Source organism: Neomonachus schauinslandi, chromosome 11 (assembly GCF_002201575.2).
Source record: "Neomonachus schauinslandi chromosome 11, ASM220157v2, whole genome shotgun sequence".
Classification (NCBI taxonomy): Eukaryota; Metazoa; Chordata; class Mammalia; order Carnivora; family Phocidae; genus Neomonachus; species Neomonachus schauinslandi.
In genome coordinates, this window is record NC_058413.1 from 30,352,429 (window position 1) to 30,379,542 (window position 27,114).

Genomic DNA, 27,114 nt, shown 5'->3' on the forward strand with positions numbered 1-27,114 from the left:
TACGTAGCTAAAAATTCTTAGGGATCAATGGCTTCAGGAGTAGCTGAATCCAGGTGCTCAAAAGTCTTTATCAAGACTAAGACGTGTTCTTTTTTTCTCTTGGCTAAGCTTCGCCCAGTGAGAACCTTCCTTCTTAGATGGCTGCTTGCTGGCAAAATAGATGTTAAGGGCTCCAAATCTGCCTATATTCTTTCAGTGACTGTATGAGAAAGAATATCTCTTTTCTGTTTTTGTTTGGTTTTGCTTTTGTGTTTTGTTTTTTGTTTTTTGTTTTTTTCCCCCCCAGAAGCTCTCAGTATTAGCTCTAAATGGACCAACTTGAGTCAAGTGCTACATAACAATCTCTATAGCCAGAAGGAAGCCATTTCTATGTTCAATGTTTATCCAAATCCCATAGGCTGAGAAATTGGGAAAGTGACAACACTTTCTCAAAGGGAAGTCAGGGTGGTATAACAAGAAAATGTGACTAAAAGAATATTTGTGCTAAGTGAAATAAAGCCAGGCACACACACAAAAATAAGTAAGTAAAAAGCAAAGGTAAGAATAAAAGAATTCAATCTGAATTCAGAAAGGATACTTGGAAAGAAAAGTAATTTCTTTCCTAGTATTGACTCTTCATTCACTTTCACTCAGAAAACTAGGTCCAGATTTTTAGATGGGGAGAAATATGCCTCCATAACATTTCTTTTTTTTCTTTTCTTTCAAACCAACTTGTAGATAAGTACTACATGGCGATACTTTGTTTTGTATTTGATACTTTAAGTTGAATGGTATCAAAACTTTGAAGAGGACGGTCATATTCCAAACCCATAAGCAATGGCAATGAGAGGCATTATACCTGTACCCACCTGGAATCTATGGGGAGGGTGAAGCAAGCAGAAAGGTGAAAGAGATTACAAAACACAAAGAACATAATAATGAGATATAATAGCAGTTATCCTTAACTCCATAACATCTGAAAACACAAGGGGAAAAAAAAGAAAAACACAGTCTCATGTGCATGAGAAAGTCATCATAATATTTCCTTATGATAACTTTATCAAATGCCTTCCTTGGGTTATAATTCTATTTTTCCCAATTATCTAATGTGTATTTAGCTTAATAAACAAAATGTTCTGTACCATTAAATGCTTCTACTACTGAAATGTCTGCGGCACCTAGCTTGGACAGAGAGAGATTGACAATGTCCCACCACCCCAATTTAATAAGGCTTGTTGAATTAAAGTTACCTGAAAGGAAAATCTGTGATTCAGCTAAAAAAAACCTGACAAAATTTGAAAAAAAAAAAGTATTTGAAGAGCACTAATAAATTTGGAAATGTTAATGAATAAAGATTTAGTACCATATATTCCTTTGTATGAGTATATATGTCTTTAAGGTAGAGCCTCAACAAGCTAAGTTAAAGTGACTTTCATAAGTGCAGGAATGGATATATTTGTCTTAATTCTATCTGGCAAAACAAATGATTAAATTGGATGTGGAAAGAAAATTAAAAAAAATACACAGATAAACCTGTGGTTCTGATTGCTATTATGGAGGACTGCACGTCTGATATGAGAGCAAGTGTAGGTGGTGCCCAGTGATTCACTTATGAAACTAATTGGGTACAAACAGGGAAAAACATTTATAATAACAGATGCATGTACACCAATTTTCAGAGCATGGGTAATAAAGTAAATGAGATTTTGACACTAAATGATATCTTTTATCAACTGATAAAATTATATATATTTATATTTAAAATTTATATATGTGTACATACCCATGATTTTTAGATGTTGAGAAATCTCTTCAGACTTAAATAAAAGAGCATAATGAACCTTATCAGTAAGGATTTCCCATTATGGGTAGTTGGATTAATTATAAGAAAGCACCTTCTGAGTTAAACAAGACTACATTTCAGGCTACTAAAAACTTGTATGTGAAATTACTGCAATGTTTTCAGTGGTCTTGAACCACCATAGAGAAATGAGTTTGTTGCTACAAGGCTGTAGATAAATAGTGGCAACTCTTATATTTTTAAAAGGATAGCAATTAGCTACACAAAGACTTTAGACTGCTAGGCTCAAAGTGAATCTTAAGCATATTTTGATAATTATTAAAGAAATGGCACTGTTTCTCCCTGTTTGACAGCCAGCCACATCTTCTTGTGCAGCATTCCCCCAAATCCCTAAGACACTATGATAAAGGTCAGCATGAATGGATTTGGCACCTGGTCACCAGAGTTGCTTTTAATTCTGGTAAGGTAGATATTGTCACCATCCATGACCCCTTCACTGACCTTATCTTTTACATGTTTCAGTATCATTCCACCCATGGCAAGTTCAATGGCACAGTCAAGGATGAGGATGTGAAGCTTGTCATCAATGGAAGGCCTATCTACATTCTCCAAGAATGAGACCCTGCCAACATCAAATGAGGTGATGTTATATGGCCTTCTGGGAAGTTTTATATCATGCTAGGAGGGCTTCCTAGAACATCCTGCTTCTCCTGGTGCTACCAAAGCTGTGGGCAAGGTCACCACTGAGCAGAATAGGAAGCTCCACTAGCATGATCTCCTGGGCCCCAGCCCCAATGTGTCACATTATAGATCTGATCTGCCATCTAGATAAAGATGGGAAATATGACAACATCAAAAATGTGGTGAAGCATACACTGGAAGACCCCCAAAGGAGGTCTATATTGATGTCCAGACTGTCTCCTACAACTTTAATAGTGAGACTCTTCCACCTTAGATGCTGGGGCTGACACTGCCCTCTTTTTTCTTTAAGTTTTTTTTTTTTTTTTTTTAATTTGAGAGAGAGAGAATGAGAGAGAGTGAGCACATGAGAGGGGGGAGGGTCAGAGGGAGAAGCAGACTCCCTGCTGAGCAGGGAGCCCGATGCGGGACTCAATCCAGGGACTCCAGGATCATGACCTGAGCCGAAGGCAGTCGCTTAACCAGCTGAGCCACCCAGGCGCCCCTGACACTGCCCTCTTAACAACCACTTTGTCAGGTTCATTTGCTGGTATGACAACAAATTTGATTAAAACAACAGAGTCATGGACCTAATGGTCCACATGGCCTCCAAGGAGTAAGAGCCTCCTGGACCAGCAGCCTCAGTGAAAGCGTGAAAAGGAAGAAAGGGGCCCTCACCTGCTAGGGACTCCTTGCCTCAACTCCATCCCCCAACACACTGAGAATTTTCCATCCTCAACAGTTCCCACCCCAGACCCCCTGAAGAAGGGAAGGGGCTTAGGGAGCCCTATCTTGTCATACACCATCAATAAAGTACACTACATTCAAACTGAAAAATAAGAGGCAGGAAGGAGGGGGGAAGTGGGAAGACAGGAAAGGAAGGAAGGGAAGAAAAGAAAAATAAAAGGAAATAGTTTGTGAACATTTAAAAATGGAAGTAGATATCAGCCAGAACTAGGATGAGTTAACAAAGAATGTGTCAGGTCAGACTGGCTTCATTTTCCTTTGGACAAGAATTCTAAAGAGGTGGATTATATTTATACAGATTTAGCAAGGCATTTGTCACAGTCATGACAGAAACATAACCTGAATAAATGTACAGGGAAATAGATCCATAAATGCCTAAACAACCATATCAAAGATCCTAATTAATGGATTAAATCTTAGGGCAGAGTTTTCTATTGTTTTTTATCTCTTTTCTTTTTAAAAATAGCTGCCACATTTGAGCACTTACTGTGTGCTAAGCATCGTGCTAATCCCTTGACATGAATTTTATCTTCACAATGACCAACTGTATAGATACTCTTCAAATTTTACATCACCAAAATTGAAAGATTTGCCCAAGGTCACCAAGTTTTATGTACATATAGAAAGGAAGTTTAATCTTCTCAAATTTGCAAATTACATGAAGCTAGAGAAAGAACAAATATATTAAATTATAGAATCAATAAACTTATTAGTATGTCAGATTAAATATAAAATTCATAGATATTTTATTTGTTAAATACCCAGTGGGTCAGTAGTGTTGTCATGGCAGCGAAGAAAATCAAGAGATTTTCAGGTCATATTGCAGGATAAAACTATCTGAAGAAAGGGAGGTGGCCTGCTTGCTTTTTCAGTATTTTCAGTTCCAAACTCTGTATCTTATTATGGGACCCATCTATCAGGATTCTTTCCCTTTGTTAATGACAGTAACTCTTTATGCAAAAAAGGGATCTTTTGGCTTATATAGCTAAGCAGAATTCTCAGGTAACCTACAGGCCTGAAGAAAGAACTGCTAAAACCTACACTTCAGGAATGGAAAATAGGTTCCCAGAGCCATCAGATCTCTGGGCTTTCAGTCTCTTATCTCTGCTTATCACTGCTTCATTTTGCACATTGGTCTCATCCTCTCCTATTTCATAAAGGCCTTCACCACTGACAAGGAGGCAATGACCAAGAGGCTTAGGTTAGCTGTTCATCTGAAAGAGTAAGTTCTTTTGGGCCAAAGCCATATATCAATCCCTGAGAAGAATTCTAACTTGCCATGCTGTAGTCATATGAAAGCCTTTGTTCCATTCACTACTGTCATGGAGATGGGGTAATATGGTTGGCCATGATTTTGTCATATGATCATTCCTATCACCAGTGGCTGCATAGAGTGTGGAATATAGAATTCATTACTAGAAAAAAAGGGAATGGAAGAACTGTCTGAACACATCATACTCAATATGTTAACTTTAAACAAGTTCAGAGAGTAATAGGGAAAAGGCTGAGAATTGAAAGCCTGTACTATGAAGACCAGATGAAGAACCAGAGACAGATATTCTGAAAAAGCAAAGCTCAGAGAAGACAAGAGGATTGCTAGGAAAGAGAAAAGTGAGTAAGTCCATGATTTAAGGGATAGAATTTGAACCATTTTCACTGAGAAAAAATATATACCTTTTAAAAAGATTTCAACTTTATAATATTTTAATTTTCAAAACTCAAAGCAGTACAATGTGTCTCTAGATGAAATAGGAATCTTGTCACTTCCATTTTGAAGGCATAAAAGGTTTTATATACCATTTGCTGGGGAAGTTACAGATGGGTTTTGAGTATCAGATGAACCACTGGACTAAATTATTTTAAGTGAGAGAGGAGCAATGGCCAAAAACCTAGATTTTATTATTTTTTTAAGATTTTTTTAAAATTTTTTTTTAAAGATTTTATTTATTTATTTGAGAGAGAGAGAATGAAAGACAGAGAGCATGAGAGGGAGGAGGGTCAGAGGGAGAAGCAGACTCCCCGCTGAGCAGGGAGTCCGATGCGGGACTCGATCTCGGGACTCCAGGATCATGACCTGAGCCGAAGGCAGTCACTTAACCAACTGAGCCACCCAGGTGCCCCTAAGATTTTTTTTTTATTCATTCATTTGAGAGAGAGAGAGAGAGAGCACAAGCAGAGGGAGAGGCAGAGGCAAAGGGGAAGCAGGCTCCCTGCTGAGCAAGAAGCCCGATGCAGTGTTCGATCCCAGGACCCTGAGATCATGACCTGAGCCGAAGGGAGACGCTTCACTGAATGAGCCACCCAGGCACCCCCAAAAACCTAGATTTTAAAGTCACGGGTGAGTATGAATCTAACCTTTGGCACTCTATCTATGTGACCTCAGACAAATTGCTTTTACCTTCTTAGCCTTCTTCTGAAATGGAAATTATTATTCTTATCTTGCAGGACTACTGTGAGTAGTGGAAACAGCCTACAAAGAATTCCTTGTTCATAGATAGCTCTTAATAGAGTTTATGTGTATAAATATACATGCACACACATATGAATATCCTAAGATTCTCTGACATATTGGAAATATGGAATCATGCCATTCTCAAACCACAATAAACCCTTAAATATGCACAGGTCCTGGGTATGTAAGTACCTGTGGGTTTGAAATGAGAGAGAGACTGGGAAGGGAAAGGTGGCTGAGTGCATATAGAAAGAAACTATCATGAAAATGTATCAAGACTATTCAGCATCTTGGAGTTTACAGTCTTAAAAGTTTAGCATCCCTATGGTATACTTCAGAAAATTTAGATGAGCATATAGGGACTAAACATATATTTTCTGAGGATCAAATGAGATAATAAATGCAAAATTGCTTGGAATAATTCCTAGTACACAGTTAGTGCTAAATAAAAGTTAATTATTCTTTTAATTAAAGGTGTACTATAAGGTCTCCTTCTATTAGAATGTGGGCTTTTTAAGACATAGATTATATCATATTAATCTTTTTCCCTAGACTTTAGTATAATGTTTGGTGCTTTATAGATACTTTCATAGAAGATGAGAGAAAAGATGTTACCATGAACTAAAAACACATATGAAGCTACAAAATAAAAATTATGACACAAATCTGAGTGGGTATTTACATTTGCAAGCTTGAAAATCAAGTGAGAGAAATGAGCTCTCAATGGTAACAGAAAAGGTGAAGTGAGCATGGCAAAAAGGCTCAAAAGGGTAAAGGATCAAGAGATAAAATCAATAGGCAGAAAAGTATGGCATTCTAATTCTTTAAGTTTCTAAGGTGAATATTTGTGCAACTCAAATCACAAATACACACTAATTCCATGAAGATATTCATTTTCTACACTCTACAGTCATTTCTGATGCTTTCAGTATTTAAATTTTTATAATAAATTTCAGTTAGACATGACACTTTCATGTTCATTGTATTTGCTTTCTAAACCAGAGCTAGAACTATCAGCTAGCAGGTACTTACACCAGGCTCAATTCACTCAAATTGCCGGTCTGGTCCCTGTAGACATTTTGTGCTTATCACTCTTGCTCTAAAGAAGGGTTTTCCAGTGTTTTTCATGCCATGGCACACATGAAAAAGGACAGCAACTTAATTAGTATAACCACTGAACTAATGGAAGAAGTCACTAAGAGATTACCCACAGGCCTGCAGCTGCCCCAGGCTCTGCCCTACTGGTCCCCAGAGCTAAGGGGAAAATTTCAGGAGATCTATAATCAACTGGGGCTAGCAGTGGGACAGGCCACTCCAGCTGGGAAGCTTTGCTCTCAACTCTCCTTGTAGAGAAATAGAGCAGGTTTTATAGATTTGTTTATTCAACAAATACTTAGGATAGTTACCCTTCTAGCCACTGAGATGCAATGAACAGGACAGAGTCCCTGCTCCCTGGAATACAGGCTGAAAGTGGCTAAGTGCCCCACTCAAGTCAATAAGACTCAGGGGACCAGGGCTAGAATCTATACCATCCGACTCAACTCACAGTTTTTGCCAAGGAAGGAAATGCTCAAGGGTCTATACTATATAATTATATTTGTAATTCCTTGGTGAAGAAAGTGACTGCCCAGTTTTCTAACTTACAAGTTTGTCAATTTGTGCTGTATTAATTTGGAATGTGAGAAAATCTTTCTTGTCTTAAAGTTTGCACTTGAAACTTTTCTAATTTAGTGGAGCACTTTAAAGGAGAGGGGAAAAAAAGATGGCTGAGGTCCGTACAACTTGGATACAGGCTTATCTTCTTTGTGTGGTGATTTCAATATCTATCAATACCTTTCAGTGTGGATAATACTGCTGCACAGTGAGCTGGTAGAAGAGAGAGATGATAGATTGTCACCAGCAGTAACCAGGTGAGAAAGGATCCTCCTATCACTAAGATGAGACAAGCTTGGCAGAAAGCATATTTAAACTGTTTAAGAAAATAAATTTTTAATGCATGATTGCTAATTACAGAGGCGTTTTCAGTTTTCATTAAAGCTATTCCCTGAGGATCTCTACTTGGGAACACTTTGTTAATGATTTATTTGAATTACTGCACACACTTGGAAATGATAATCTTCTCATTTTTTCAACAATTCAAACATTTTCCTAAATTTTATAATAAGGTGAAGAATGATCAATTATTGATTTTTTTATGTATTGAAGAACTTTTTGTATATTTGTGGGTCCATGCAGACACCAGTTCATCTAAACCTAATAACAGAGAGACAAATACAACTATTCTCACTGACTGTGGATTAGCTAATTCATATTATTTCTGTTACTTTTTGTCTTTAAATGGTAACAAGTTACTGGCTAGAGAGGGTAAAAGACAGGATTGAAATGTGATTCCAAAGCCCTTGAACATTCCAGACTTTGCAAAAATTTGGAATTTACCCAAAAACATCATTTTTCAACTTACTTTTCAAATATCTAATTGTGATTTTAGCATAAATATGTTATCTTTAGCTTCCAGTGTTTAGATTGGAATATAATGTGTTATAAATACCTCCAAAAGCTAAGCATTTGGATTAGATAATGATGCATAAAACTTTACCAACAGAGCATATTTTAGGTATGATGCTAGGTTAAAGTGTCCAACTGCACAGAAGAATGGAACATAAACCCTGTGAAAAATCCACAATGACCAAGGTTGTTAAAGGATGGTCATCTAGATTTTGAATGTAGGCTTAAAAATAGGGCCTGTCTGTTCCGAAGTAAGAGTGAAAGAGTGTTAAATTCAAGGAGAACAGGAGTGGTTAGTTTTTGAGTATCTGCCATGAGCCAAGGCATGGTGTTAGGACTCCACCAATGCATCTTAAATTATATTGCGCATCTCAAACCACCCAGAGAATCTGGATACAGTGCGGATTAGGATTCAGAAGGCCTGAGGAATATGAGATAACATGAGTTGGGGTGAAGGTGGCCTGTGCATTCACAGCTTTTCTTAATAAGCTCCTACGTAGTGCTTGTGATCCTTGGACTACACTCAGCAGCAAGGTTCTCCACAATCTGTGATAGCACCTTCATTTCACAAGAATAGATGTCAGCTGAGAAGGTGTAGTGTCTCGACCAACATCTCTCAACTCTGTAGAATATTCAAATTCATAGTAGGGTGATAAGAAAATGCTAGCTGTTTCTACTACCCTGTGAATTCCCCCATTCCCAGAATTCAGTGAGCTAAAAACAAAAACGTGATGAGGAAACTCCTCCAAGGGATTTTTGAATACAATGAAGAAGAGATGGCAATGCTTCTAATATCATGTCAATTAATTTGTGCTTTCCACTTTGCTCTTATGAAAACCTCTCCTGTCTAATGTGGTTGCTTCTTTTCACTAGTTATGCCATTTAAGAAGAAAAAAAAAATGACTTAAGAAAATGATGTGACAAGAAAACTATATCATTCTAGAACCATGTACAAAAAGCATGGAAAATGTGAGGTATACTTAACATGACTTAATTTTCCCTGACCCTATGGCAGAGTGCAAGAGGGGGAAGTAATTCCTTTGTTCCCTACCTACGTAGATACTCAGTACCTTAGAAGGTTGAAAAGGTAACAATAACTTTCATGACTATCAAGTAATTAAGAACAACAACAAAAACAAAAATCCCTGAAATTTCATTTTCTGTGTTACCACATCATTTGGAATAATAGTAATGCAGTCTTTCTCCTTCTGCTCTCATCCTCCAACTGGTTTTTCTCCCATCACTGAATTTAATGATTTGTTTTTCAGGAAAGGACATTACAAACAAGAAACATCCAGAATCATTTAACCTGGGTAGACAACAGCTAGGGAACAGGTCCAAGAAAGACAACCTTCTACCTACAAAAGTGCTTCAGTAAATAAACAATTTGCTTGGCTGAGAAGTGTGGATAGCAAAATATCATGAAAAATAAAAGGGAAAAATCCAAGAGCTGGCTGCTACATTTCAGGCTCCAGAGCAGGCACATAATGAGGAAATAAAATTCCAGATAACTAAAAGCCAACTACTTCACTGTTCCTTTTAAAATGCAATAAGCAATAAGATGCTACAAAATAAAGTCAGGGCAATAAATATAATTCCTTAAATAGGTGAAGTACAACTTTTTTTGAGATTTGGTTTGGTTTAGTTTGGATTTCATATTTATAGCTCCCAACATCCCTTATGGCATATCATTTAGTTTTAAGAAATAAAATTCTGTCTCAAAGAAAGAATACAGGGAATTTCCTAACAAGTTAGTACTAGATTTATTAAAAGAATATGCTACTCTTTACTCCATTAAAAATAATTTTGTAATAGAAAACTTATGGAACACAAATAGAAACACTCAATCTAAATTTCCAAAAAACATATTTCTATTCATATTTTTCCTTTTTTCCTTTTTTTCCTAAGCGTTTTAACAGTTAAGATCCATTATTTGTAGGGCTCAGTTGGTTAAGCGACTGCCTTCGGCTCAGGTCATGATCTCAGGGTTCTGGGATCGAGCCCCACATCAGGCTCTCTGCTCAGCAGGAAGCCTGCTTCTCCTTCTCCCACTTCCCCTACTTGTGTTCCCTCTCTTGCTGTGTCTCTGTCAAATAAATAAATTCTTAAAAAAAGAAAAAAAGATCTATTATTTGCATAATGTTGAAACGATTTCTACTTAAAAATACAGTAAACTATTTTTTATGGTAAAACTCTTCTTAAACATGCTTCATGGCAATCATATGTGTTTATATTAATTTATTTAACCATTTCCTTCTACTGGATAGTTACATCATTCAAAAAATGTCCTTATTTGATTTTAAGGAAACACTGCATTGAACATCTTTGTATTAAAAACGTTCCCTCATATTTTAGGTTTTTCTTTGTATATATTTCTATAAGCAGAATTACTGAGCCAAGGAAAGTATACATTTAGATTCTTAATAGGAGTTATTTTTTTCCAAAATAATTTGTCATTTTATATCCCATGAGTTTTTGTTAAATGCATAAGTGTGTATAGTCAAGTCTTTTTTTTTTAACATAAAAAATTTAGGCAGTTGAGAATAGCTGTGAGGAGTACCAGATTTGCATCTGAATCTCCCTAAATTCAAGAACAGATGAATAGTAAGTTTTTAACCTTTCTTTCAGACTTTGCCACATATGACAAGAATCCATGAATCTAGGATCTATAATTATTACAATAAGGTCTATTAATTCCATTTTATAGAGGAAAAATATAAAAGTTAAGAGAAAAAGTTTAAACAAGTGGTAAAATCTGCCTCCCAGGTCAGTGCTATTTCCAATAACTAGTTCTTCTGGCTTATGCATACAGACTTCAAACGTTGATTTTCTGATTTAACCTTCTATAAACTATTTTGAAACACATGCTTTATGTGATTTAGCATTCAAGTTCACTGAGCTTTGATGAGATAAATAGTGCTTTCCTCTTGGGAAACACAATGTCATGATGTCATCACCTACTCAATGTATTTTTTTTTTTTCTCCTTTTTTTGGAATCATGTCAGGCACATTCAATTCTCTAAATCCTATAATAGATGTTTTTTTTTCCCCCTCATGTGTGCTCTACTTCTACCTTTTATCATAAAAGCCTGTTTGTTCACCTTCTGACAGCTCTCCACAGCTCATCACCTTGCCCACTGCAGGTAAACCATACAATTGTATGAATTTCAATATATAGAAAAAAGATGAAAGATGGAAAAAAAAAGAAGAGATAATAGATCTATGATAAGTCAAAGAAATAACAAAAAGGGTCAAATTACCTGAAGTTCAAACTAAAAGACATCAAAGAGGGAAAGCCAAGTACTAAAATAAGAGATAATAGAAGATGATGAGGGGAAAAATCATAATAAAAGGAAGATGATAGTTTGTAACTGGGAAGAGGAATTGTAAAGAACTAGAAATAAATGGGTAAGATAGAATTAAAGGTATAATAATGAGAACTGAAAAATAATAGTGGATGTAGTGAGGAATAAACCTGTCATATTAGCCAGGGAGGATGGGAATAGACGATATTGTTTCTGTGGGAAGTTTCCAAAGCCTTAGTCTGAGCTGTTACATTCAGATGTGGAGCAACTCTTAGGGATAAAAAGTAAAGTGGGATAACATGAAAACACGGTAATTATAATGGTGGAGAGCCAGTCTTGTGATTTAAAATGGTATAACTATAAGAAAAATATTTAGCCTTCTTTTTCAATTAAAAAAAAAAAACAAAACAAAGCACTATACTTACAAATCTATATGTCTCTCAATTCATCTTATAAAAACTAGATGTTCTGGATCACAAATATATTTTTTTCTGAATATGTGTCAAGTGTGTGCAGGTGTATACAGCTTTCTCTCCAAACAGCTTTATTAGAATTATGTGTCTTAAGTTTTTGTTGTTGTTGTTCACATCTGCCTCCTTCACTATTCCCCAAATGCCACCACTCTTGTGCATTATTATTTAAGAATTTAATTCTGACTTAATCTGATTGATCATTTGACTAACAGCTTTTTACCATGCAATTATATTTATAAAGTTATCAAAATACATGTATAAAGCAATAACATAGCCTGCAGTTGATTCTTTATAAATCCTAGAGGTATACAAGGAATTGCTTCTGCTTTATTTGAACACATTTTGTTTTGTTTTTAATAAAATGACTTTCAAATATACCATTATATTATGCAGCTGGGAGCTTATTTGACCCATGCTGTGAAACTGATCCTGTTGGAATTGGACAACTGCATTTGAGCAGGACACCAATGCAGGATTCCAGAAGTATTAAACACTGCCCAGAATAAAATATATTCTTGGCTACAGTATAAAGTACACATTGAGATGAATAAATAAATGAATGAATGAGTTATTATACATTTTTACTCATACCAAACCTGGACTCAGTTTACAATAAAGATTATTAATACCCCCTAATTTGTGAATTTTAGGAAAATTTCTGAGTATGACACACAAGTCCTTAAAATAGTTGACATAAGAAATCTACCCATCTACATGTTCTTATCTAAAAATCTGAATACTGTTTACAATGCAAGTCCTCATTTATTAAAACATTAATTCATGAGCATGTGATATATGTGGCATTATATCTGGCTACTGAATTAATATTATTCATAGAGTAATAATATTAATTTCATTAACTAAGATGTTTGGTAATATTGATTTGATTTAATCACCTACAAATAAAACGTAAAATGCCAAACACAGTTGAACTCAGCAAGACTTAAAAAAAATAATATCTGATCTTAAACTCATGTTGGCCCATAGATACAACTAGTTAATACCCACATCAGTGTAAGTAACCCAAAAAACCACCCAAAGACTGACAGAACAGACTCTCCACAGATAAATGTGGAGAAGAGGCCATATTGAAGAGGGTAGGAAGGGCAGAAAACAAATCTGAACCTAAGGAAACTGCAACAGGGAGGAGGAATGTGTGGGTGCAGAGAGGGGAGAGGAGATGTGCATGCCAGGCACCCCAGAAGCAGGGGACCAGGATGGAGAAGACACATCCCCATATCATTTGGCTTTGAAAACCAGAGGGGACTAATAATCAATGGGGCTTAACACCTGGAAATTTAAAAGTCAGCAGGCTTAGCTCTGGGAGAGCCAGGAGATAACACAAAACAAACAGCCCCACTAAGATACAGCAGAGATGCAGCAGTTTGAAAAATGCCTGGGATATACAGTGAGGTTCATTTACTAATCTTGGAGCATATGCTGGAGGAGCAGGGATCTTTGACAGACTTCTCCAAGAACAAAAGAGCTGTCAGGTACCATCCATTCTCTGTCCCTCAGCATAGATATCCCTCACTTGCAGGAACCAGCAAAGTGTAACACTCTCCACCTCGCTTGCTAACAACACACCCCAGCCTGTGTGCTTCTATGGATCCACTCCCTCCAACCTTCAGCCTGGCAGGAATTTTCCCAGACCCCTGTAGGTGCCCTCCCTCAGCAGATCTGCACAAATCTTGCTAAAACCCCATGCCCCACCACAAATTCTCCTGTAGACCTGCTGCCTTGATTTGCCTCTAGCCAAGCCCATCCAAAGTGGTGTCACAAGCCTGGCAGTATGCAAGCAGGCCCAGCAGGGGCAGCACCACTCCAAAATTACTCCCACCCTGTGGAGAGAAAAAGACAGTAACACACACCAGTCCAACTGCAGCCTCAGCAGTGGACTGGGGGCAGACATCTGTTCTGACTATAGGCCCTACCCATAAACAAAAGCTTCTCAGGGGACAACACAGGGAAATCACCCTGCATTTGGTGTTACTGATCTCTGGCAAACATGGCCCTGAACTAGCTCACTAACAACATAAGGATCAAACCCCATCCATAAGGGCAAAGAGAGCCCTTGCAGATGACTGGACTGAAGGCAAAAAGTGGGTCAGCCATAACCATAGGGTACATGCAACACACATAGGAGACACCCCTGAAGCACCGGTTTCTGGTAAATAAGAGACATTGTACTGCAGGGCACTACAGAGCCTTCTCTGCATAGGCCACTACTCTCAAGAGCTGGAAATGTAGATGACTCTCAACACACAGAAACAGACAGATCAAATCAGAAGACAGAGGAATATGTCCCAAATGAAAGAACAGGACAAAATCACAGCAAGGGAGCTAAACAAAATGGAGATAAGTAATATGACTAATAACAAATTTAAAGTAATGGTCATAAAGATACTGCATTTGAGAAAAAAAAAAGTGGAGGATCTCAGTGAGACCCTTAAACAAAGATATAAAATATAAAAAGAACCACTCAGAGATGAAGAACTCAATAACTAAAGCTAAAAATGCACTAGAGAGAATAAATACTGGATTAGTGGAAGAAGAAGAATGGATCAGCCACCTAGAGGACAGAGTAATCAAGTTGAACAGGAGAGAAAAAAATAAAAAATGAAAACAGACTAAGGGAACTGAGTAACACCAACAAGCATAATAACATTCTCATTACAGGGATCTCAAAAGGAGAGAGAAAAGGGGGCAGAAAATTTATCTGGAAAAAAAAAAAAAAGCTGAAAACTTCCCAAATCTGGGGAAGAAAACAGAAAACCAGATTTAGGAGGTATAGAGAACCCAAAACAAAATCAACCCAAGGAGGTCTACACTGAGATATGTTGTAATTAAAATGGCAATATGTAGCGATAAGAAAGAATTTTAGGTTAAATATAAGGGAAACCCCATAAAGGTATTAGCTAATTTTTCAGCACAAACTTTGCAGGCCAGAAGAGAGCGGCATGATATATTCAAAACGCTTAAAGAAAAAAAACGACCCACGACCAATAATACTCTATTCATCAAGGCCATCATTCAGAATACAAGGAGATATAAAGAGTTTTCCAGAAAAACAGAAGTAAAAGGAATTTATGATACACTAAACCAGCTGTACAAAAAAAAAGGAGACTTGAGTGGAAAGGAAATACCATAAACAGGAGTAAGAAAAGTAAGAAGCAAAAAAAAAAGTAGTAAAATTAAATATATCTATAAAAATCAGTGCAGGGATTCACAAAATAAAAAGATACAAAGGATGACACCATATACCTAATATGTAAGAGGAAGAGGAAAATTTAGTGCCTTTAGAATGGGTTCAAACTTAAATGACTATCAACTTAATATAGACTGATATGAACCAGATGTTATATAGAAGTCTGATGGTAACCCAAAATAAAAAAAAAAAAACTGATAATAGATATGCAAAAAATAAAGAAAATAAATCCATGGATATCACTAAAGAATAAAGAAAACAAATCCATGGATATCACTGAAGAAGGCCTGTAAACTGTGACAGTAGAGAACAAGAGAAGAAAGGAACAGAGAAGAACTATAAAAACAACCGTAAAACAAGAAAATGGCAATAAGAATACCTATCGATAATTACTTTGAATATAAACAGACTAAATGTTCTAATCAAAAGACATGGGGTAACAGAATGGATTAAAAAACAAGACCAAAATGGATGAAAGACCTCAATGTGAGACAGGAATCCATCAAAATCCTAGAGGAGAACATAGGCAGTATTCTCTTTGACATCGGCCACAGCAACTTCTTTCAAGATACATCTCCAAAAGCTAGTGAAACAAAAGCAAAAATGAAGTTTTAGGACTTCATCAAGATAAAAGCTTTTGCACAGCAAAGGAAACAGTCAACAAAACAAAGAGGCAACCCACAGAATGGGAGAAGATATTTGCAAATGACACTACAGATAAAGGGCTGGTATCCAAGATCTATAAAGAACTTCTCAAACTCAACACCCAAAAAACAAATAATCAAGTCAAAAAATGGGCAGAAGATATGAAAATACAGTTCTCTATAGACATACAAATGGCTAACAGACACATGAAAAAATGTTCATCATCATTAGCCATCAGGGAAATCCAAATCAAAACCACAGAGATACCACCTTACACCAGTTGGAATGGCAAAAATGGACAGGGAAAGAAACAACAAATGTTGGAGAGGTTGTGGAGAAAGGGGAACCCTCTTACACTGTTGGTGGGAATGCAAGTTAGTACAGCCACTTTGGAAAACAGTGTGGCGGTTCCTCAAAAATTTAAAAATAGAGCTACCCTATGACTCAGCAATTGCACTCCTGGGTATTTACCCCAAAGACACAGATGTAGTGAAAAGAAGGGCCATATGCACCTCAATGTTCATAGCAGCAATGTCCGCAATAGCCAAACTGTGGAAAGAGCCGAGATGCCCTTCAACAGATGAATGGATAAAGAAGATGTGGTCCATATATACAAAGGAATATTGCTCAGCCATCAGAAAGGATGAATACCCAACTTTTACATCAACATGGATGGGACTGGAGGAGATTATGCTAAGTGAAATAAGTCAAGCAGAGAAAGTCAATGATCATATGGTTTCATTTATTTGTGGAACATAAGGAATAGCATGGACAACATTAGGAGAAGGAAGGGAAAAATGAAGGGGGGGGAATTGGAGGGAGAGATGAACCATGAGAGACTATGGACTCTGAGAAACAAACAGGGTTTTAGAGGGGAGAGGGAGGGGGGATTGGTTAGCCCAGTGATGGGTATTAAGGAGGGCATGTACTGCATGGAGCACTGGGTGTTATACGAAAACAGTGGATCGTGGATCAACACATCAAAAACTAATGATGTACTGTATGGTGACTAACATAACATAATAAAATTAAAAAAAAAAAAAACAAGACCCACCTATATGCTGCCTACAAGAGACATATATCAGACCTAAAGACACATACATATTAAAAATGAAGGGATGGAGAATTTGTCATACAAATGGAAGTAAACAGAAAGCTGGGGTAGCAGTACTTACATTGGACAAAATGGACTTTAGAACACAGGCTGTAATAAGAGACAAAGAAAGACACTTCACGATCCTAAAGAAAAAAAAAAAAAAGATATAATAATTGTAAATATTTGTGCACCCAACATGGGAGCACCCAAAACATAAAGCATATATTAAAAACATAAAATCAATAGTAATGCCATGATAGTAGGGGACTTTAACAATCCTATTACATCAATGCATAGATCCTTAAACAGAAAATCAACAAGGAAACAGTAGCTTTGAGTGACACATTGGACCAGATGGATCTAGCAGGTAGATACAGAACATTCCATCCTAAAACAGCAGGACACATGTTCAAGTGCACATAGACCATTCTTCAGAGTAGATCATCTTAGACCACAAAACAAGTCTCAACAAATATAAAAAGACTGAAGTCATACCATGCCTCTTTCCTGACCTTAATATTATGAAACTAGAAATCAACCAAAAGAAAAAGTCTGGAAAGAACACAAATACCTGGAGGTTAAATAAGATTCTACTAAACAATGAAAGAGTCAACCAAGAAATTGAAGAGAGAATAAAAAATACATGGAGACAAATAAAAATGAAAACACAATGGTCCCCAAATCTTAGGGAAGAAATAAAAGCTGTTCTAAGACAGAAGTTTATAGCAATACAGGCCTACCTCAAGAAGAAAAATATCAAATAAACAACCTAAACTTGCAATGAAAGGAGCTAAGAAAAACAAAACCCACAACCAGAAGGAAGGAAATAATAAAGATCAGAGCAGAAATAAATGAAACACAAACAAAATCAATAAAACAGATCAATGAAAACTGGTTGAGAAGATCAACAAAACTGATAAACCTTTAGCTAGACTCAACAAGACTAAAAATCAGAAATGAAGAGAAATAACAAACACCACAGAAATACAAAGAATAAGAGAATATTATGAAAAATTATATGCCAACAGATTGAACCTAGAAGAAATAGAAAATTCCTAGAAACATATAACCTCCAATATTTAACCAGGAAGAAAATTTGAACAGATCAATTATCAGCAATGAAATTGCATCAGTAATCAAACAATTCCCCAAAAACAAAAGTCCAGGACCAGATGACTTCATAGGTAAATTCTACCAAATATTTAATTCTTCTCAAACTATTCCAAAAAATAATGTAAGAAAAGCTTCCAAATTCATTCTAGTAGTCCAGCATTATCCTGATACTAAAACCAGATAAAGAAACTACCTAAAAAGTGAACTACTGGGGTGCCTGGGTGGCTCAGTTGGTTGAGCAACTGCCTTTGGCTCAGGTCATGACACTGGAGTCCTAGGATCGAATCCCGCATTGGTCTCCCTGGTCTGCAGGGGAATCTGCTTCTCCCTCTGACCCTCCCCCTTCTCATGCTCTCTCTCGCTTTCATTCTCTCTCTCAAATAAATAAAATCTTAAAAAAAGTGAACTACACATTCTGCATGGAGCACTGGGTGCTATACGCAAATAATGAATCATGGAACACTACATCAAAAACTAATGATGTCATGTATGGTGATTAACATAACATAATAAAAAAAAGAGAGAGAGAGAGAAAAAAGTGAACTATTACAGGCCAGTATCTCCAATGAGCACAGATGCAAAAACTGTCAACAAAATATTAGAGGGAACATACCTAACTTCATAAGGCCTTATCTGAAAAACCCACAACTAACATCATACTCAACAACTAAGAGCTTTTCCCCTAAGGTCATCAATGACAAGGATGTCCACTCTCACCATAATTATTCAACATAGTACTAGAAGTCCTAGCCACAGCAATCAGACAATCAATAATCAATCAATAAATGGCATCCAAATCAGTAAGAAAGAAGTAAAACTTTCACTATTTGCAGATGGCATGATACTATATAAAGAAAATCTAATGCCTCCACCAAAAAAACTACTAGAACTGATGAATGAATTAGGTAGGGTGGCAGGACACAAAAACAAACAGCAATTTGTTTCATTTCTATACATTAATAATGTAGCAAAAAGAAAAAATTAAGAAAACGATCCCATTTACAATTGCACCAAAAAGAGTAATATAACTAGGGATAAACTTAACCAAAGAGGTGAAAGACTTGTTACTCTGAAACCTATAAAACACTGATAAAAGAAATTGAAGATGACACAAACAAAATGGAGAGATATTCTATGCTTATGCATTGGAAGAAAAAATATTGTTAAAATGTCCATACTACCCAAAGCAATCTACAGATTTAATGCAATCCCTATCAAAATACCAACAAACATTTATCACAGAACTAGAAAGAAATAATCTTAAAATTTGTATGGAACCACAAGACCCTAAATAGCCAAAGCAATCTTGAAAGAAGAATAAAAATGGGGGCATCACAATCCCAGATTTCAAGATCAACTATGGATCTGCAGTAATCAGACATTATGGTACTGACATAAAAATAGACACATAAATCAATAGAACAGACTAGAGAGCTCATAAATAAATGATGATATAATCAATTAATCTTAACAAAAGAGGCCAGAATATGCATGGGAAAAAGACCGTCTCTTCAAAAAGTGGTGTTGGGAAAACTGGACAGCTACATGTAAAGAATGAAACTGGACCACTTTCATACACCATATACACAAATAAACTCAAAATGGATTAAAAACCTAAATGCGAGTCTTGAAACCATAAAAATCCTGGAAGATACCACAGGCAATAATCTCTCTGACACTGGCCATAACAATTTTTTTCTAGATATGTCTCCTGAGGGAAGGAAAAATAAACTTTTGGGACTACATCAAAATAAAAGGCTTTTGCACACCAAAGGAAACCATCAACAAAACTGCTGAATGGGAGAAGATATTGCAATGACATATCTGATAAAGGATTAGTATCCAAAATTTATAAAGAACTTATACAGCTCAACACCAAAAACAAATAATCCAATTAAAAATGGGCAGAAGATATGAATAGACATTTCTCCAAAGAAAACAAACAGATGGCCAACAGACACATGAAAAGATGTTCAACATCATTCATCACCACGGAAATGTAAATCAAAACCACAATGATATCATTTCACACCTGTCAGAATTGCTAAAATCAAAAACACAAGAAATGACAAATGTTAGCAGGGATTTGGAGAAAAAGGAACCCTCATGCACTGTTGGTATGAAAGCAAAGTGGGTACAGCCACTCTGGAAAAGAGAATGGAGATTCCTCAAAAACTTAAAAATAGAAATACCCTATAAACCAGAAATTGCACTACTGGATACTTACCCTAAAAATACAAAAACACTAATTCAAAGGGATATATGCACCCCTATATTTATTGCAGCATTATATACAATAGTCAAATTATGGAAGCAGACCAAGTATCCATCGACTGATGAATGGATAAAGAAGAGGTTGTACACACACACACACACACAGGAATATTATTTAGCCATAAAAATAAAATCTTACCATTTACAACAAAATGGATACATCTAGAGGGTATAGTGCTAAGTGAAATAAGTCAAAGAAAGACAAATATCATATGATTTAACTGATATGTGGAATTTAAGAAACATTCCATGTTCATGGATTGGAAGGATAAACATTCCTGCCCAGAGCAATTTACACTTTCAATGTCATCCCTATCAAAATACCATTGGCATTATTCGTAATCCTAAAATTTGTATGAAACAGAAAAGACCCTGAATTGCCAAGGAAATGTTGAAAGAGAAAAAGCTGGGGGCATCATGTTGCCTGATTTCAAGTTATATTACAAAGCTGTGATCACCAAGACAGCTTGGTATTGGCACAAAAACAGACACATAGACCAATGGAACAGACTAGAGACTCCAGAAAAGGACCCTCAACTCTATGGTCAACTAATCTTTGGAAATCAGGAAAAAATATCCAATGGAAAAAAAGACAGTCTCTTCAATAAGTGGTGCTGGGAAAATTGGACAGCTACATACAGAAGAATGAAACTGGACTATTCCCTTACAACATACACAAAGATAAACTCAAAATTAATGAAAGACCTCAATGTGAGACAGAATTCCATCAAAATCCTAGAGGAGAACACAGGCAGCAACCTCCTCGACTTTGGCCATGGCAACTTCTTTCAAGATACATCTCCAAAAGCTAGTGAAACAAAAGCAAAAATGAACTTTTGGGACTTCATCAAGATAAAAAGCTCTGCACAGCAAAGGAAACAGTCAACAAAACTAAAAGGCAACCCACAGAATGGGAGAAGGTATTTGCAAATGACATTACAGATAAAGGGCTGGTATCCAAGATCTTATAAAGACCTTTTCAAACTCAACACTGAAAAAACAAATAACCCAGTCAAAAAATGGTCAGAGGACATGAACAGACACTTCTCCAAAGAAGACATACAAATGGCTAACAGACACATGAAAAATGCTCAACATCACTAGCCATCAGGGAAATACAAATCAAAACCACAATGGGATACCACCTTACACTAGTTAGAATGGAAATAATTGACAAAACAGGAAGCAACAAATGTTGGTGAGGATATGGAGAAAGGGGAACCCTCTTAAACTGTTGATGGGAATGCAAGCTGGTACAGCTACTCTGGAAAACAGTATGGCTGTTCCTCGAGATGTTAAAAATAGAGCTACCCTACAACCCAGCAATTGTACTACTAGGTATTTACCCCAAAGATACAGATATAGTGAAAAGAAGGGCCATATGCACCCCAATGTTCATAGCAGCAATGTCCACAATAGCCAAACTGTGGAAGGAGCCAAGATGCCCTTCAACAGATGAATGAATAAAGAAGATGTGGTACAAATACACAATGGAATATTATTCAGCCATCAGAAAGGATGAATACCCACCATTTGCACTGACATGGAAAGAACTGGAGGGGATTATGCTAAGTGAAATAAGTCAAGCAGAGAAAGACAATTATCATATGGTTTCACTCATATGTGGAATATAATCAATAGCACAGAGGACCATAGGGGAAGGGAGGGAAATCTGAAGGGGGAGAAATCAGAGAGATGAACCATGAGAGACTATGGACCCTGGGAAACAAAATGAGGGTTTCAGAGCGGAGGGGATGGGGTGACAGGGTGATGGGTATTAAGGAGGGTGCATGTTGTGATGAGCACTGGGAGTTATACTCAACTAATGAATCATGGAACACTACAACCAAAACTAATGATGTACTATACAGTGGCTAACTGAACATAATAAAAATAAGAAACAAAGAAAAAGAGACAAACCAGAAAACAGACCTTAACTATGAAGAACTGATGGTTATAAGAGGGGAGGTGGGTGGAAGATGGGTTAATTAGATGAAGCAGATTAAGAGTACACTTACGATGACCACTGAGTGATGTAGAGAATTGTTGAATTATTATATTGCACACCTGAAACTAATATAGCACTATATGTTAACTATACTGGAATTAATTTTTTTTAATTTCGTATTTATATTTGTAGGAACAAGACAGTTAACCCACTAACACTAGTATCATTGAATATTATCTTTAAATACTCAAAGTAATGTAAGATGTAAATATTGGAAATGAAGTAAATTATTAAAAATTTTAGCTAATTCCCTATTGGAAAAAATTAAAGATTCAGTAAAATAGTTTGCTACAATATATATGAATCATGCAAAAATTGGCAGTTTTAATTAATTAATAATACTCATTTTAAAATCACAGTATAATGAAGTATAGATGGGAATTGAAAATATGATAAAAATGGCATTATAAATAAATGAGTACAAAATTAATTCCTAAAGATGAGTATCTGGAAAACATAAAGCTGTATTCTTGCATCATTTTTTCTCTCTTTTCATATTAAAAAAATTAAATATATAATTAGTAAAATGATATATTTTTTAAAAAATTTCAAGCTGTGGAGACCTTTCTAAACCGATATCAGTTCCCAAAATCACAAAGGAAAAGGTAACAGATTTGAGAGCATGAATATTAAAAACCAAACTAAACAAAATGACTTTATTTAGCCAAAAAATATCAGAATCAGGGTTAAAAGTCACGTAACAAATTGTTGGGGGTGAGGGCAGAAAAAGATGAAATATAGAGATAGATGATATAACAACTACAGATACATAGAGATGTAAATATATATCAGACACATAGTTAATTAGAGCCCATAATACCCACATATCCAAAGAGAAACACGTTTTATTTATTTACTTATTTATTTATTTTTAAAGATTTTATTTATTTATTTGACACAGAGAGAGAGGGAACACAAGCAGGGGGATCAGGAGAGGGAGAAGCAGGCTTCCCGCCAAGCAGGGAGCCCGATGCGGGGCTCGATCCCAGGATCCCGGGATCATGACCTGAGCCGAAGGCAGACACTTAACGACTGAGCCACCCAGGTGCCCCGAGAAACACGTTTTAAACAAACTCTCTGCAGAAGAAATGTGAATGCCCAATAAAAATTTTTATATATTTATTTATCTAGAGAGAGAGAGTGAGAGCAAGCAGGGGAGAAAGGCAGAGGGAGAGGGTGAGAAAGAATCCCAAGCCGACTCCACGCTAAGCGCAAATCCCAATGCAGGGCTCAATCCCAGAACCCTGAGATCATAACCTGAGCTGAAATCAAGAGTCAGAGGCTTAACTGCCTGAGCTACCCAGGCACCCCCCCAATAAAACTTTTTAAAAGAAGAATCAAAATCACTGTTATTCAGAGTCACTCAAAAATAATTAAATCTATTTACTGGTAATGACTACATTAATTTTACTAACTACAATGTTGGAGAAATAAGCATTTTTATATCTTATTGGTGAGAATGTATCAATTAGTAAAATATAGCTGGACAACAGTTTCCTAATATGTATCAAAATTTGGATCCAGAATTTTTTACTTCTAAAGAATTATCCCAGGGCTCCTGGGTAGCTCAGTCATTAAGCATCTGCCTTCGGCTCAGGTCATGGTCCCAGGGTCCTGGGATTGAGCCCCACATTGGGCTCCCTGCTCAGCGGGAAGCCTGCTTCTCCTTCTCCCACTCCCCCTGCTTGTGTTCCCTCTCTCACTGTCTCTGTCAAATAAATAAAATCTTAAAAGAAAAAAAAAGAATTATCCCTAGAAGATCATTAGTATATAAGAATGCATCACAAGTATGTCTAGTATTTATAAAACAAAACTTGGACACAAGCTAAAGGTTCAACCACAAAAGAAGAGTCTAATATAACATATATTAACAACATCCTATGAAGACCTTTAAAAAAAAAAATGAATGATGTATATATATGTTCATTTACATAGAAAAAAGTCAAAATGTGAGTGAATAAAACATTTCATGGCAACATTTATAATAGTGTTTTGTAGAAAGATACCTAGAAAGTTCTCTAAAATATGTTTTACATTTTACACTGAGTGGTAGAGTTTGAGAAATTTTGAAACCTCTTACACTTTGAATTTATACATGAATGAATACAAAATCTGTTTTTGTTTTGGAAAATAATAAAACACAATAGCATCCATGCTTTGTACGGTATTCAAGGAGGGAGAGTTTGGAGGGGCCAGTTTTAGGAGACTGAGAGGATAATTTATACTTAAAATTTCAATATGTTTACTTCTCAAAGATGAATTTAACTTAAAGACAATGGTAATGCTACTTTCAAGGAAGAAGAAACTAATGCATTGAATCAATAAGAAAAAGAATGCTGAAATAAGATTGTTCAGTTAAACATAAAACTGTCTACAGTCCAATAAAACCATAATCTTTGGGATTATCTTTTCTGCTGGACAGAATTTACCTGCATCTCTGTCACACAAAAGTAATCTCCAATCTATTAATCTTTTATAATTTAACATTATAGAGCCTGGGTCCTGGCCATTAGAATATGGTATGTTAAAGCTACCTCTCTCTGGAGCATCATATGTTTCTAAAACAGGTTTGTTAGACAATGGTATAACAGGAAAGAATCTTTCTAGATAATTTTACTCAATGGTATAGAAATGATGAAATAATCTTGAGCTGAAGATAGTCCCTCCTCCCTTTTTTTCTTATCCTTTCTTCTTTTCTGTTTTTAAATTTTTTGCCTTAAAAGAGCAAATATTTTATTATATAGTTCAATTTTGTGTTAGTAATCTGGGAAGAGCTTAGCTGGGTAATTTTTTCTGTTTCATGTGGCATTAACTGGGGTTATTTGATGGTACTCAGCTGGTAGCTGTGCTACTCTCTGGAGGATTCAAGATAATTGTATTAAGAATTATGCCTGCCTGGATTAGCTGGATCTTCCTTTCTCTCGCCATGTGTCCTTTTCATGTGCACTCTAGCAGGGTGTGTGAGGGTTGAATTAGTTATATGGCAGCTCAGGTCTCCCAGAGACCAAGATGGAAGTTGATTGTCCTCTAAGTCTGGCACATGTGCCATACTCTATTGGTCAAAGCAGTTACAGGCTAGTGTAATTCAAAGGGAGAAAAATAGACCCTATCTCTCCATGGAAGGGATATCAAAGAATTTGCATCCACCTTTTATGGTAAAATATAGTAAATATTAATCATTACACTAACAAGATAAGTTATAGCCTTAAATATTAATCATTATATTAACAAGGTAAGCTATAGCTTATAGACTCAAAATAGTTTCAGTAACTGTGAAAAAATTCAGTCCCTGAATATTAGACATGGTTCTTTTGTCCCAAAGCAAACCCAGTGACTAAAAAGTTATTGAAGTGTTGCTAATATTTCTCAAATACCGTCTTCATGGAATATCAGTTTAGAAATTATATTTTTAAATTTCTGTGTAACATTTAAAATGTGTTTGATTTTTTTTTTCTCTTATAGAAAGAGAAGGAATTGTTCAGGCCAAGTATTCATAATTAAAGATTACAATATGTACAAATATTTAATTATTTTCCCCTATTCTCAGTTTGCCAGTGCTGTGTGAAAATTATAATTAGAGTTTTGTAATGCTTGGAAAAGCACTCTGTTCTGGTACACATTTGTTTTCAAAGTTACAGCAATCTGGTATTTAACTTCCAGAGTTTACTTATACAAAACCTTGCTCAGAACTGCCACTACTAAATTCTTCATAATGTTTATCAGGAACCTCAGGATGGGTATAAAATATGATGTCAAACATAGAGATGATCTGTCCTTGTTCTGGAGTTCAGAAGAACTGGGATTCATACAGATGAAGTGTCCCAGCCACACTAGAATACCACCACACTCAGGTAGGAGGAATATGTGGCCAAAGTCTTGCATCTCTCTTTCTGAGACTTCATGTGTAGGACAGTAAGAAAGATAAGCACACAGGGGGAGGTCAGAATGACAACAGGCAGGATGAACAGTAATAATAATGTCTGGGACCAATGAAACCATCTCATATATATTAGGGTTCTCATAGGATAACTTTAGAAGAACTTGGACCTCACAGAGTAAGAGGTTAATTACCTTAGCTTTACAGATGGGTAAATGTAAAGTGTAGATAGTATGGGCCAAGGAAGATAGTTATCCTCCAATTCAAGACCCTACTGCCAGTTGTTGGAAGACCTGATGACTCACAAAGGGTGGGTGCCCTAAAGCAAATAGCCACATTATGTCATTATAAGCCATGGGAGTGAGAAAGACACACTTGGACATCCCAAGGGCCAAAAAGAAAAGATGTGAACTTTGCACCAACTATGTGATATGTTTCTCCTTCCAGAGAAAAAGTCAATACCCATTTTAGAAACAGAAGTGGCTATCAGAGCTAAATCAATGAGAGCTAAACAAGAAGTATATAGATTTGTGAAGTCAAGAATCTCTCCAAATTAAGAAAATCAGGATAAATGTCCCTGTGAGGGCCATACTGTATATGTAAGGAGAATTATAAAGATGGAAAAGACATTTTCCATTCTGGGTACGACTCCTAAGAGAATATAGTCAGATATCAAAGTTTAATTTTCATTTTTTATGATTCTAGTTTTATTTTTCCAACCCATGTAGTTACCATTTCTGGTGCTCTTAATTGCTTTGTGCTGGTCCATAGTTCCATATGGCATCATTTTCCTTCTGCCTGAATTACTTCCTTTAATATCTCTTATAATATGTGTCTTGCGGAAATTAATTCTTTCAACTTTTCTGTGGCTGAAAAAGTCTTTATTTTGAAATATGTTTTCAAGAGATATAGAAATCTAGGTTTAAGTATTTAAAAGATGTTGCTTTACTGTC